General features: G+C 41.5%; 1 protein-coding gene across 3 annotated transcripts in view; it reads right to left on the bottom strand.

Moving 5' to 3' along the window:
- The window catches only part of SLC16A12 (solute carrier family 16 member 12), a 93,278-nt gene that overhangs the window by 42,569 nt on the left and 38,109 nt on the right, over positions 1-12,600 (bottom strand). The window lies entirely within an intron of this gene.

Below are 12,600 nucleotides of genomic sequence, written 5' to 3'. Positions count from 1 at the left end.
AAGGGCCATCTTCCATGTCTGCCGTAAGGGAATTCCAACACTTTTCTGCATGGCCTTTATAACAGTGTAGAAAAGTATTCCAGCTGAGCCTTACAGACTTCTATCCAGGGGCAAACTCAAGCCCCCAAAACAACTGAAAGTCAGGGAGAAGTTAAAGAAACCCCTTCTCTCTCTGCTTGGGTTTAGATAGTCTCTGGCTCAGGGACCCAACTTTTTTTTCCACTTGAAGTCTCTGGGTATTAGGGACGCCTTCTAATGCATATGGATTTATTTATTTTTGTTGCCCAATGATATTACACATATGTTGTGAAAAAAATATGTTGTTCTTGGGACTTCCCTGGTGGCGCAGTGGTTAAGAATCTGCCTGCCAATGCCGGGGACACGGGTTCAATCCCTGGTCCGGGAAGATCCCACATGCTGCGGAGTAACTAAGCTCGTGCACCACAACTACTGAGCCTGTGAGCCTAAAGCCGGTGCTCCACGAGAGAAGCCACAGCAATGAGAAGCCTGCGCACCGCAACGAAGAGTAGCCCCCGCTCGCTGCAACTAGAGAAAGCCCACGCGCAGCAACGAAGACCCAATGCAGCCAAAATTTAAAAAAAAAAATTTTTTTTTTAATTTAAAAATGTATTGTTCTTAAGTGCAGAAAGACTTTGCTTTTTTTGTGTGTGTGTGCTTTTCTTTTCCTTTCTGCTTCTCTCTGCTTAGTCCTCAGATTCTGGTAATGGGGGAGTAAATAATTACTGACTTCAACCAGAAATTTCTGGATGTCTGTCAGGACCTTTTGGCACTCAACTGAAACACTAACCTTTGCTAATAAAGCTGCCGACGTTTCTACATTGTCTATGAGACTCTGAGGATAGGAATACTTTACATAAGACATAGAATAAGCAGCAGGGTGATTTATATGGTATTTGTCTACAGAAAAGGAGAAAAAGGTACAATTTGTGATTCACAAGAGGCAGAGAGTAGAAAGCAAGCTTCTTTCCCACCCTGTCAGTTCCTAATCCAGAGTCGCTGATTCTAGGCAACATCAGAAAAATGCTTACTCCTGAGTCCAATAGTTTGTTGACAGTGCAATTCAAAACAAGGAGCTTGCCCCCAGTAACGATTTTCTGCAAAAATACAGTTCTCTTCTCTCCTATCTGGAAATACAAGTAAAAGCAGTGACAGGCCTGAGCTGCAGCTAGCCCTCTTTGATAAAAAATACAACACGTAGTTGAATATTCCAGCACTTAGCACAATGTCTGGTATAAAACTGGTGCTCAATATTTGTGGGGTTCAAGGCAGAAATTTTTGTGTCTAACTCAGTGACCTTGCAGAACTCTTAAATTCTAATTTTACACTCAACAGCATATAGAATCATTAAATCAGATTACGTTATATCAGAGGCTTGTTGGCTACAGAGGAGAAACTTGGAACTTGAGATGCGTTTCACAGAGTCGTTTTGTTAGTTGACAGAGAACCTTTTATTGAAGAACAGTGCTGTCTGTCTCTACAACATTTTCCTTACTCTGTAATCACTGCTCTCGCCATGTTGTTGACATGGAAGGGGAGCCGAGTGAAATATTTCAGTTGGCTTGAAGTTAACCCCTCAAGTCTCACGGAGTGTTGTGGAGAACTTGTGTTTCAAAGAGAGTGCAGGCAGGGAATTCCCTGGCAGTCCAATGGTTAGGACTCTGTGCTTCCACTGCTGGGGACCTGGGCTCAATCCCTGCTCTGGGAACTAAGATCCCACAAGCCGCGTGGGGTGGCCAAAGATAATAAATAAATAAATAAATAATAAATAAATAAAGATATAAAAAAGACAGTGCAAGCAGAAGAACTCAGGTCTGTACTCAGAGTGTGAGCTCCCTGAGAGCAGGGACCCTTAATGCTTCAGTGCCTAGGATGGTTCCTGGAAGAAAATGGCACTCAGTAAATATTTAGTAAACGAACACCCCCAATTCTTGAGTTCTGGATGTTTTCTCAAGTCACGTGGGGAGGGGGCCCAGGGAGCTTGAGGAATGGGGGCAAGAAATTACCCATTCTTTCTTTGTTCTTTTTAGCCACTGTCAAACCAGATTAACTAGCCTTCCCATTATCTGGGTAACAGAGGCCTAAGTGAATATATCTCAATGAGATACACTGAGAACACGGGGGCAGGGCCAGGTCCTGACACCAGACAGGGCCAAACCTGGAAACAGAACTTCACTGCCAGGCTGGCTGTCTCTTCTTGCTTTGGCCGAGTGGCTGAAAACAAACGTGGGCTGCTGAGAGGCTCACCTACAGGGCCTGGCCCTCGGCCCATGTCTGCCCCATACTGCACAGGCCATCAAATTCCACAGGCCCTTAGAGATGTTTATTTTTGCACTCTGTAGACTCTGCTCGCTGCTGGAGCCACGGCAGGTCACACAAAGGACAAGGTGTTGCCAAGCTGAGAATGTGGGTGCTCCTTAGTGCAAGACCCAGGACCTGAATTTCTTCCCGGAAATGAAAGAGTTAGGAGCGCTTTTTACAAAAGTTCCTTCAACAGGTAGGTGGTTGTCTTTGTCTCTGTCTTTATTGAAATAGTTAGGAATGAACCAGTTCATCCCACTTCCTTCTAGATTTGGACCCACAGAAAAGTCTGATGGACAAAGGCCTTTGAAGTAGTTCCCAACTTTTTTGCATGTGAGGTCCCTCTATACATCGTAAAGTATTTCCTTAGCCAAGCAAGGCCATAGTTATGTTTTTAGAATAAGTTATCTGTTGATCAATAAAATATGTAAAGGCAACAGTTAAAATGAATTTCATGGCATTTTCAAATACATTTTGTTTTATTTGATGAATCACTCAGACATTCACAAACATTTGAAAAATTGTGGTAACTGTATAAGATATTCTTCTGTCCACTGACAGGATGCCGTCATGTACGTGTGGATTTGCACACCTTGTACTAATTCTGTCGTCTCCTCCCAGGTCTGAGACCCCCAGATTAGAAGCCCCTCTCTGTTTATTAAGGGTAAGCCTAGTGCCTTGAAGAACATCAATTCCTTCTGGTTTACGAGGCATATTATTTGTTCAAGGTCCCAGTAGGAACTGGGAAACTGGGGAGACTTCAACAAAGATATTATTTATAAAGGTGTGAACAAGTGTTCATAAAATCTAACAAAGGTCAGTAGAGTCCTCTGGGGCCAGTAACACTAGCACTTCTAGGCCTGAGAGGCAAAGGGAGAGAGCAGTTACTGGAACCTTCTGCAGAGTCACTGGGTAAAGGAAAGCAGCCAGTCCATAAGGATCTGACAGTAAAAGAACCAAGGAAAAAAATACACCAACCTCACACTCTTCCTGCCTTCCAAGTCCCATCAGTGGCTGAACCGAACAGGAACCCAGTTGATGTAGCCTATAACTGTCAGCCTTCCAGGGCAGAGAAGTGGGTGGAAATGGGATGAACAGTGAACTTGGAGGTGCAAATGGAAACTGTCCTGCACACCAGGGTAACCTGTAAGTTTGCCCCATAGTGCACTAGGGCTACGGTTAAAAACGAGATCAAGTCCTGAGCCAATGAGTGCTGGGCCTTGCCTTTAAATTAGATCAAGCCACTCAAGGTTACCGACTCAAATCTTCTGGTGTATTTCAAACACAAAACTCAATGGTGGAACCAACCTCCTCTTTTGCTGCTCATACTAAAACGCTCCCTTAGTTTCAGCCAGCGATCACCTTTAAAAGGACAACTTGAAAATCTGCATCTCTGCTGCCGATCTTCCTCCCGAGTTGAAAACTCCAATTTCCAACAGCCTATAAGTTACCTCAAAGTCACATGCCTTCAAAGCACTGGCTGGTCTCTCCTGGAGACACATTTTATTTTCATGCTTTCACCATTTTCCAACTAGGTATGCTAGAACACTCTGAGTCTTTTGACTCTCCTCCCCAGCCCTCAGAATAAGTGAGTCCAACTCGTACCACTTCCACTGGTATCCCTCTCACACCTGCCCTCCCTTTTTAGTTTCCCATGACCTTGTACCTGAATGAAGTCAGAGCCTGTCCCGGCTGGCCTCGCTAATCCTGACTCCACCACTTAGACAGTGACTCTGTTTAGACTTTCCTGCGCTTACTAATTATGACTCGTATATAGTGTCTCAGGGACTCAGTTTCCTCATCTGTAGGGTAGAGCCATGCACAGTACCTACACCTAGGGACAAAGACCTCCTTTCCATGGATTCCACGGGGCAGAAACTCCAGTGGAGCTAGCACCCCTGGTGTTTACCTACTCACCTACTTTTCTCTGCAGGAGGAGAAGTTGGTTATCTGATTCATGGGTTTGGGAGAAACAGATGCACGTGCTCAGCTTTTCGTTTTTCTTTTTTTTTTTCCACTTGGGATCTGCCTGTGAGTAGAGAGCACTCAACCTTCTCAGCTCTTCCACCCTGTACATGAAACAGGGGTACGTGCCCTTCAAAGGAGGCCTGTGGTTGTTTGAGGGCTTCCAAGGATGGTGACTGGGTAAGTCCATCTTTGATGTACCCAGAGTACTGCAGTCCTTCCTGACTGGTAGTCCTAAGCCTCATCCCCCTCTTATCAGCATTATTAGCACATAAGGCAGCATTTTACTCGTTGATTCCTGTTTCCACCTCTAAATTGGTTTTGATCTTGTGAGAAGACAGGTGGTTTTTATTGATCCTTTCGATCCCAATTCCTACCTCATGGAGTTGTTAAGAAAATGAAATGAGGTAATCCATATTATATCACAAAGCATAGGATCTGCCCATAGTACGCATTCAAATAAATGTTAGCTCTTCTTACTGTCGTGGCTATTGTTGTTATAGACTGCTTCCACGAGTCTTAGGAAAGGGACAGGAATTTAAAATTTCAATAACCTATGACTATCATAATACTTTATATCAAGATAGTGTGGAGAATAACAGCTATAAAGCTGTTATATAACTTTAATTTGTAAAATAGAAGTTATAAAGCAGAACCTTCTAAACGGCAGAAGAAAATCTATCACCATTTCCTCTCCAAAGACTTCACGTGGAGGCATTCACATGTGTTCTGAGGCTGGGTGTGAAAGCTGTTCTGAAAGCACATTTCTCTGATGAGGCTTACAAGAGGCCCTTAGGCCACGATGCAGCTGTAAATAGTAACATAACACAGCTCAGAAAAAAAAAGTTTTAAGAAGAAAAAAGAAACCCACATTCCTCTGACAGGATACTCCTCTCTAAAGAGTTCCAGAGGTTTCCCCTGCCCTCAGTTATACTACTGCTCTTTGAGGCCTTTAAGATTGCTACAAATATGGATGCTGCATTACATTTTGAAGCACATAAACCAGTGCACCTGGCCTGGGGTCAGACATGCCTGGCTTTGAAACCCAGTGCTGACAACTAATAGCTGTATGAACCTGACATGCGACTTAGCTTCCTGAGTCTGTCTCCTGCTCTGTATATTGAAGTTAATCGTTTCTCTTTATTAGGGCTTTAATGAGGATTAAAGGGCAAATATGTGTAAAAGCTCCTGACACCTATTAAAATATTCACATAATAACATACATTAATTCCCTTCCCTATTATACCAGCTGATACATTTTTCATCTTCTTTTGTATCTTTCAATAATTTTCCAAATTAAAAAGTGAAGCAAAAAAAAAAGCAATTATACAACCTGTATAGTAGCATACAGTAGGCACTCAGAAAATACTTATCTAAGTTAAACATATACCAGTTACTAGTTCAAATAGTGACATGGTTAGCAAATTATTAGTAAATAAGTATCTTTATCATAGCTGAAAGCACCCATATTTCTTGTCTTAGAGTATCCAAAGGAAAAAACGGAAAGACCCAGAGACTTTATCTTTCTATGTCAATTTTCCCTTATGATATTGGGACAAGGCAAAAGAGCTAAATAATTGAATGAGGGAGAGTGGCAAAGAGAAAATGATAGGGAAAACAATAAATCCAAGAAATACTATGCTCTTTGAACATTTAAACTAATTTTTACTTCTTTGCAGTATTTAGTTGGTTCTTTCTTTTGAATTGCACACTGAAATTCTTTGCAGGCAAATATCTGTATATCGAATATTTGTGTCCATGTTCTCTTCCCTTTTTAGTGACTTTTCCTAAGTAGTACATGTCCCAACCATGGATCATTATAAAGCCTTTACGAATGATGGTTATGAGGACTGTAGCAGCACCCCAAAAATGCCTGTGTTGGGCTAACTCATAGTCAGAACACAAAATGTACAAGCTATGAGTACAACTACAGAAAATACATGTGCACAAGGACAAAATGAGAAGGGAATGCAGACAGAAAGAAAATAGTTGTGTGAGGAAAGTAAGATTATGAATGGTCTCCTCCTGTATTTTCCGAACTTCTTGGAATAATCTTATACCCTTCTTATAAAAAGTAATAAAACCACTTTTACATAGTTGTATCTAAGTGTATTCTTACTGCTTTCTTTCCCATTCAACATCGATTCATATATGCTTTTTTGCATATTTGACAGAGTTGACATTTGACATTTTATATCTTTACCATGGTTGGGTTTGCCCTCTTCTTTTAAACTTGTCAAGATTTTATCCTATTGGAATACTTAGGAGGGCTTTACTTTGGGACCACTCTCTTATACTTGGATTAAAGGTCACCCCTCACTTCTTTTCTTCCTAACAGGCTGAAAACAAGAATCTATCTGTGGAAAGAGAAAATTTACAATCATTTTTTAAGGCTGTCTAAGGAAACAATCCAATTAGCAGCGTTTAGTTCTGGGTTTTTTTCCCAAAAAAGTGAATGTGTGTGTTGTGTGTGTGTAAAATAAAGAAATTTATTCCAGCATGCTCTTTCACTATAATTTTCAAAATTGTTTTTCTCTTAAAAAGTGATGAAATATTTGATGAGTAACTAATAGGGAATGAAAAAGTCCACTTTAGGGCAACTGTACTAGACAGAATGAGAATGTGATGTTCTTTCTCGTGGCATTTTAGGCTCACGTAAGGATATAATTCCCTTTTCTTTGATATACTTCTTGAGAGAATGCTGACAATGACAAAACTGTCTTTGCTGGGGGCTAGTAGAAGAATGAGTTCCTTAATATTTTCAGGGTAAAAATAAATAAATGCTTGATTTATATTGAAATAATTTTAGGATCTTAGAATGAGAATAGAAAATAAACATTTTGATTTCTACAAAATAATTAATTGCCTATAAGATTGAAAAGTACAGTTTCATCTGTAATTAACCGTTCAAGTCTTAAATCCATACTCCTCACTTAAAAGAGAATGTCAAATAATACAAATTTAATTTATTTGATTTGTTTCTCAAGAATGCAATCAGTTAAGAACACAGCAAAAAAGGCTGATGAATGGCTGAAGTCTACATTCCAAAGGCCAGTGTATTTTCACTGTGTATTCTATGCTAACAAGGTTGTTTTTATGGGTTTCAAGCCCACCAATGATAAGCTATAATCACAGTGCAGTGCAAAAAGGTATCACAGACAAATCTGTAACCAAGTGTGAGGAGATCATTGTTAAGAGTCTAATGGCAATAGAATCGACCAAGAAAAATAAGAAAAGAGAAAAAGAAAAGACCCAGAAAATTCAATGGCTTGGAGTCATTTTGTATACAAGGAAATACATCAACATGTCTTAATTCAGAGCTTCCCAACTGCTGAACTGTGCTACAGGTGTGATATGGGTCTGTATTAGTCAGCTTGGGCTGCATAACAAAATACCACTGACTGGGTGGCTTAAACAACAGACATTTATTTCTCATAGTTCTGGTGGCTAGAAGCCCATGATCAAGGTTCTGAGAAATTTGGTTTCTGGTGAGAGCTTTCTTCCTGGCTTGTAAATGGCTACCTTCTTGCTGTGTCCTCACACGGCCTTTCCTTGACACGTGTGTGTATTGGGGGCGGGGGGTGTGTTTGGCCAGAAATAGAGAGAGGTGGGGGGAGCTCTCTGGTATCTCTTCTCATAAGGACACTAATCCTATCAGAAAGGGCCCCACCTTTATGACTTCATTTAACCTTAATCACTTCCTTAGAAGCCCCATCTTCAAATGGGTAACAGCCACACTGGTGGTCAGGGCTTCCATATATGAATTTGAGGGGGGACACAAGCATTCAGCCCATAACAGGATCCCTCAGCTGGGCAGAACCTTGAGTTGGCCAGAGCCCAGCAGGAACAGTCTCATGGTTTACCCCAATTTGGCTGAGAAAGATAATGATTTTTGAAGTCTGGCTCCATGAGAGAGGTTGGGAAGCACTGCTTTTAATGGACCCTGAATGCATCACTGCACTGTCGACCACTATGATAATAAATCTTAGTGACCCCTTAGAATGAAGAAAAATTACAATAATAATTAATGCTTAAATAACATTCACTATGTGCCACACCTGCTCTCAGTGTTTCTTTACACATATTAACTCTTTTAACACAACAACTCTCTGATATATGAAGTATTATAACACCAGGCTCGAGAGAAAGTCCTTTGTCATCAGACTGCCTGAGTCCACATCTCAGCTTCTGCACTTTTAGCTCTGTAACCTTGGTCAGGTTACTAACTCTCTCTGAACCTGTTTCCTCTTCTATAAAATGGGGATGAATATACAAGTGTACAATTCCAAAAAGTTCTGAAAATTTTTTCCAAAATTTTTCCATAGGTTGGCAGTGTACTCATTTTGTGGCTAGACCCAAACACTCATAGTTTTTATTTATCTTTCCGAGTGGGATATTCTTATGTTTTAGTGCAGAATCATTTGTGGTTGGTTGATCACAGGGTGTTCCCCCCAGCCCTGTTGGGGGGTTACATATATATGTTCTACATACCACAACAAAACACTTGGTCCTAAGGATTTCTGAAAAGGTTTCAACTCACAGCTGTGAGAATTTAGTTAACTAACATACTTAGAACAGTGCCTGGCGCATGTGGTAAGTGATATACTAGTATTAATTATTATTGCTGTTGTTCTTGTTATTATTATTACTGCCATTCTCTAGATGAAGAAACTGGGGCAGAGAGAGATCAAGCAGTCTGTCCAAGCCACAGCCAGCATGTGGCACAGCTGAAAGTGAACCCAGACAATCTGGCTCCAAAGACTGTGGTCTTAACCACTGCACTATACCCTCTCTACAAATTACATACGTTTCATTTTTGTTCAGTCATGTTCAATGTTCCATGTTTAAGAAATATCACTCAGCCATAAAAAAGAATGAAATAATGCCATTTGCAGCAACATGGATGGACCTAGAGATTATCATACTAAGTGAAGTTAAGTCAGACAGAGAAAGACAAATATCATATGATATCACATATGTGGAATCTAAAAAAGTGATATAAATAAACTTACGTATAAAACAGAAACAGACCCACAGACTTAGAAAACAAACTTAGGGTTACCAAAGGGGGAAGGTGGGAGGGAGGGATAAATTAGGAGTTTGGGATTAACAGATACACACTACTATATATAAAATAGATAATCAGCAAGGACCTACTTCATAGCACAGGGAAGTATACCCAATATTAAATGGGAAAAGGATCTGAAAAAAGATAGATATATGTATATGTATAACTGAATCACTGTGCTGTATGCCTGAAACTAACATGACATTGTAAATCAACTATACTCCAATATGAAATAAAATTTTTTAAAAGGCAATGTTTTAATAAAATATTTTTAGAAATTTTGTCCAGCTCAGCTTCAAGGGAATTCAGCTCCATCATTCAGAATGATCCAAGAGCAGACCCTGGGGGAGGGGGCCTGCAGCCATGTCAGTTCTGTAAGATCTGCACCTCCCTGGCCCAGCTCACCGAACAGGAGTCCACACCTGATCCCAAGGAGCCAACCACAGGCTGAACCAAACTCTGAGATTCTACGTCTTCGGAACTGGGAATGGGAAAATGAAGTGACGTGAGTCAGGCTGGAGCTGGGAGGTGCTAGGAGGCAAGCTGGGGAGCCATTCTCTGCCACGTACATACCCACAGGATCTGAGAACCAGCAGAGGAAGGTAGCAGTTCCGTGCAGACCACTGGTTCTCAACCAGGGACAATTTGGTCCCCCAGGGGACATTCGGCAATGTCTAGACACATATTTTGCTGTCGCAGCCCGAGTGCTTTTTTAAGCATCTGGTGGACAAAGGTCAAGGATGCTGCTTCACCCTATAGTGCAAAGGACAGCTCTGCAAAAAAAAAAAAAAAAGAGTACTATCTGGCCCAAAGCGTCAATCATGACAAGGCTGAAAAACCCTGGTACAGACTCAGAGCAAGCAACCATGCGGCACACGGAGAGGGTGAGGTAGAGGAGTTAATTGCTTTAGCTCCAGTGACTCCCCAGGCCCTGATTGCAGCTGCTCAGAAAACCTAACGGCTCTTCCTGCCCCAAGTTCCCCTGAACTACTTTATGGCCCGTGTTCTTCCTGTCCGTGTAACATTCCATAAAAGTTCCCCTCTACCTTACAACAGTGTAATGAGTTGATGTTACCTGCAACCAAAGATACCAGAGACAGGTTTTGGGGGAGAGCAACTCAGGATGGTGGGAACAGTGTTTCAGGCAGAAGGAACAGTATATGTAAAGGCACAGAGATTGAGAAGGCAGGTGGAGAAACACAGAGGGAAAAATGAAGAACAATGCAGGTGAGAGGAAAAACATGACTCAGGGCACAGAAGCAGCCATAAGCATGGTGTGTTTCCGTGCAGAAAGGAGAGTGGTCTGACTAGATCAGCAGGTGTGTGCTGGGGAAATGAAAGAAATTAATCTCAGTGGAAACAGCTTTGAAAGAGGCATCAGACTATACAACTGTAATACAGGCCTGCATATCAGTGACTGTTCTAGGCCTAATTCATCCTTTGAATGGATAAAAGAAGAAAAGCACGTTTGGGAATGTATACTCCCTTAGCAAGCCATCTCTCGTTGGTAAAAACATTGCCCTCTCAGTAAAGAAAAAGAAAAACAAAAAGCAACAAACAGCATTTTCCCAATATGTGAAATAAACTAAAGCAGAGACAGAAATCTCTAGCATTCATGGCAATCAGCCAAGAGTTTTTAATCAATAAGCTCCTTGGTTCCCCATTCTGTACTCCAGGGAAGATGCAGGGTGGGTGGGCAGCGATCTCACTGCCTGGCACTGAGAAGGGTCTGAGGTTGTATGTAAAAGCCTCATATGGCTTACTTATTTCAAAAAAAAATTTTTTTTAAGTCCACAAAGACTGAGAAATGGCCTTCCCCTTCACCTCAGTCAAGGAAGGAGATTTAGGATTCATAAAAGCACCACTAAATTCTTTCTGGGGAAGAAAAAACAAACAAGAGAGTCGAACACACATGTCAATTATGCAACGGTGACATGTAATAGAAATAAGTCTAGAAACAAAAAGAGAAAAGGAAATGAATGTTATTAAAATTGAGGCCTCCTCAATGCCTTGTTTCTCTTTTTTCTCCCTTGCTTTCTAACATGGATAATGTGATTCCCTGAGGAAAAGCTGCTTTTGTAGTCAGCAGGTCAAAGGTCTTAGATCCGAAAACAGTGGATACACAATGTTCCAGAAGAGGTGTGTGTGGCTTCCTGGTACTGAATCAACCCCTGCAGGTCAAGAGACACTCAAAGATGAAATCTGGATGTATGGGATGAAACGCATACCCTTTCACTGCCAACGGGAAGTGCTTCAGACACTGGTGGATGGCCACCAGGAACCTTTTCACAGCTGGCTGGGAAGGAGGCCTGGGCTCTGTGGGATCTGTACAAAGGGTCAGATTCCTCTGAGCGAGCACAGCCATCCTGGGGAAAGGCAACAAGGCTCCTCTAATGGGAAATAACATCTGACTGACCAATTGGGTGTTTAAAGGAAATGCCCAGGATGGTGTGGCAAAAAGACTACTCAACATTTTAATTCCATAGATGAATATCATCATCACAACAGCAGCCACTTTTTCAGCATTTACCTGTGGGCCAGGCCTTGTGCTCAGGGCGTTACATACATTAATTACAGTCATTCAGAAAGGGATCTGGGTACCTGCTCTTCAGCATCGGTGCAGCTCGGCATCATGGTACCACAATTTTGCACAGCAGAATTTCACTTTCCTTTCTGAATTAATGCTATATCTATAAAAGTGCTTATAAGGGCTTGGGAACCAAACCTTCACCCCCAAATTGGCAGGCTATGGGATGGGTTCAATAAGGCTTTGAAAATAAGCTGGCTTTCATTAGTTGGGTCATTGCAATGCCTGTGCCTGGGCCGTAGCAACAAACCAACAATGGGGACAGTTCCCCACCAAAGGATGCTTTAGACATCTAAAGACGCTTTTTCCCTCAGCAGTTTGGGGGATTTTCAAAGGACCACCTCCCTCTGTAAAAGAAGTTGGGAGGAATGATGACCAGGATGCAGAAAGCTCATGGTGAACTAAGATACAAACTATACCCAGAGATATCAAGAGCTGGTTGAGCTTATTCTGCACAATATTAGGATAAGTAGAAGCTTTGATACGACAAGAGTCAAAATGGGAACTGACATGTCAGGAAAGTGACTAGGGAGTGGCTTACATCCCTGTTAGCACAAGCTATTGTATGGCCTCTTGAAAGGTGTCTTTTGAGAAGAAAGGGTGATTGAACTTTTTACTTTAAAATAATAATCTCTAGAAAATGTGGGCATATTATAATGGC

This window comes from Eubalaena glacialis, chromosome 1 (assembly GCF_028564815.1).
Source record: "Eubalaena glacialis isolate mEubGla1 chromosome 1, mEubGla1.1.hap2.+ XY, whole genome shotgun sequence".
Taxonomy (NCBI): domain Eukaryota; kingdom Metazoa; phylum Chordata; class Mammalia; order Artiodactyla; family Balaenidae; genus Eubalaena; species Eubalaena glacialis.
This window is presented reverse-complemented; position numbering and strand designations above follow the sequence as displayed.